The sequence below is a fragment of the Ammospiza caudacuta genome, chromosome 4, assembly GCF_027887145.1.
Source record: "Ammospiza caudacuta isolate bAmmCau1 chromosome 4, bAmmCau1.pri, whole genome shotgun sequence".
Taxonomy (NCBI): Eukaryota; Metazoa; Chordata; class Aves; order Passeriformes; family Passerellidae; genus Ammospiza; species Ammospiza caudacuta.
The window spans coordinates 53,569,472-53,572,732 of record NC_080596.1 but is presented as its reverse complement, the minus strand read 5'-3'; positions in this window follow the sequence as shown (position 1 = coordinate 53,572,732).

The window sequence follows — 3,261 nt, the reverse complement described above, 5'->3', positions numbered from 1 at the left end:
TATTTTCAACTGTAGGCCAAACCGAGAAAAGAATGATGGAAAATAGGAGGACTCAAAATCTGTGGGAAAAAAATTGCATTCAACAGATGCAGTTTATTATTTTCCTAGATTATTCCTCTTCATGGAATGTGAGACACAGCAAATGTTGGAACTGAAGACATGTATGTGACCATAGAAACTTTGTGCCAACATATGAAAAAGCTTTGATATAACATCAGTATAATAAGGTCTTCAGGTGAGAGTTTGAACACCAGCAGCTAAAGATGTTCACCTTATGTCTAAATCAGTGTTATAATAGTAAGCAAATTATAAAGATTTTACTTGCTAAAAAGCAATTTCTACAGCAAATTAACATACCAGAGAAAAAATTTTAAAATTTCAATGGAAGCCTTTCACTTTTAAGTTACAATTTTGTTTTTTTATGGTGATGGCTTTCTCCAGCTTTCAGAGATCTCCTCTTTTCTTCATCACTTTTTCAAAATTATAGAAATTGGCCATGAAAGGATGCCATCTATCTCTTTCAGCACCTCAGTTGTCTTCCATAGGGTGCCATAGACTACACATTTAATGTCAATTTTTTCAAAGTAGTACCAAATAGATCCTTATTTACAGCTAGTGGTTCTTCTCCTGGACTCCTTTTTCTCTAAGCATAGGGCCTAGGTGAAGACTGAAATAAAGAATTGAGCATCTCAGCCCTATACAGCATCTGAGGACGTGTCAGGAAGGGCCTGAGTGTTTGGACTGTTTACCCTGGAGAAGAAAAGCTTCCAGGGATCTTAGGGATCTTATCACTGTGTGTCAGTATCTGGTGGGGTAGAGGCAATAAATAAAACAGGGTAATTTTCTCCTTCCTGCTGTCCAGAGGTGGGACAAGAGACAAACCAAAATATAAAAAAATCGTTTAAGCTGTTTTACTGTGAGGATGGTTGAACCTTGGAACAGATTGCCCAAAGATCATGTTTCCTTGGAGATGCTCAAATCCTGACTGGATGTGGCCCCCCTGCTCTAGCTGGTGCTGCCTGTAACTCCATGTGTTTTACCAGATGCTTTATGAGAGCCCCTTCAAACCTCAACCAGTCTGAAATTGTGTGGTTCTGTGACAGATACTGCTTAGTAAATTCACATTCCTAGACATAATTACTAGACTTTGCAATAAAAACAATGTTCATGCACTTTTTACGCTAATTTGTAATTTTAATAGATTTATATTATGTAAAAAATAGATGTAGTTATTTATCTATAGATACAAGGGAATAAATAAACTGGAATGGCCACGTGCTTAAGCTTACGTAACAGAAAGGTGGATCATAGCATATGGACACTACCAGCATCTTCTTTTGTGAAAGAAAAAATGAGACTTCTGCGTAAAACTCAATTTAAAACATTTCTTACTCTGCTTCTCTCCAAGACCCTTCATCTGTGCATTTGTTCATGACAGCAGCGTCCCAGCACCTGATATAAGGCAGGCGGGGATTTTCATTCAGCAGATATGTAAATTTTATGTTGATGAAGATTTTTGCAGTGCATGTCTGGAGATGTCTGGCTTGTATTTTTCAAATTCCCATTGCAGACAGAGTCTTGCTGAGCAGAGTAGTCTGCTTTAATCTTGGGCTCAGCAATTTGCAAGGATTACATGATTTAGACTGTATTCATAAGTAAATCAGGACCTGATGAGACCCTTTCACTTTGTGTAGTTAGAAGAAGGAGGTAAAAGAGATCTAATGTCATATAAAGCTAAGTCCATCTATTTGGAAATCTACAGGCAAAATTTTTTACTATCTTTTGAAAAATGTCCTGTGAAAGTGGTAGAGAGAGCAAACAAGGTTTGCAGAACACAAATGTATGAGAAGAAAGCAGGTGAGGAAGATGCAGAGATACCTGAAACATATTTTTATTAAGATGTTTGTTGAGACAGTGGGAAATAAAGATGAAAATATATAAAAAATATTTTATTGTGCAGTTTCAATGGGATTTAAAAAATCAATTACATGGCATTCTTTGAAATTATTCAGAAAGATAAGCAGCGGTAGGATTGGTGAAAACCATGGGTTTGGATTTACACAAAAACTCCACAAAGCAAACCAATTTGCAACAAATGTGTCACAACAGGGGCAAACTGATGCTGGAAAAATTAACTTTTATTTGAAAAACTAAATCATACAAACAGGTGCACACAATCTGTAGTATTAAAGTCACTGTAGCATCTCTCTGCAGGACTTTTCTTCATGATTCATCAAGCTTTCATAGACGTATATACAAGTGATATACAGCACAACTGTTGGAAAAGATGGTAAGAAAATTTCGCAGAAATTAACAACTTTAAGTTGTGTGAGATGTATGAGATTTAAAGAATAGGCTTACTGACAGAATTCAAGCTTTGCAGAGTAGTGGGCAGCTGAGAAGTTTTACCCTGTATGGAATGGACATTAGAAACCAAAGACACTTGGCTGTGTTGTCAGCTGTCTTTCTTGGCATCCTATAATGCCAGGATTGTCAAGCAAACTGCTTCTGGCAAGAGGCTTTTCTGAGCAGTAACATGGGTATTTATATATGACAAACTTTATGGTCCTGTCATCACTGTTGGTTCAGCCACTTGCTAGAGCAGCTGAAGTGCTGTGAGAATATTATGTGCAGAAGAATAAATTATTCTGCACATGTCTACATTTATTTTCAGTGAATAGCAGGATTGATCTGCAGCACAAACCAATCTGTTCTGGAAATATAAGATCGTATATACTCGGTAGTAAATGTGAAAGATACCAGTTTCAGATCAAGTCTCTGTACTCAGCTTTTCTCTAGGATTGTTGTAGTTTCCTATGCCTAAAAAGCAGTTTTGTCCACTAGAAATTCTATGTGTTCCTGAAATACTTGGTTTTTGTTTCAGCCAGCTTTTGTCTTCTTTCTCAAACCATTCACCCATTTTCTTTGCTGATGGACAGACTCTTTGCACAATAGCCTGGCAACTATCTTGGGAGTTTCTAGCTTGTGCACAATATCACACAGAAAGTTGTTTAATAGATTATTATGTAATTTGGTATGTGGTTCGAAATCTGTGGAAATAAACCATATTAAGTCATTCAAGTCAAACAAGACTTCTGCAAGGAGCAAGAAAACCGTCATGTCTGAGTGCAATTTAGATGACTTGCTGGAATCAGTAGTTTCTCCATGCAGTGCTTTAATAGCATATTAGCTAGTGATAAACCTGACACAACTGGAAGTGTTTATCTGAAATATACCATGTGAGACTGTTGCATCTGTCTA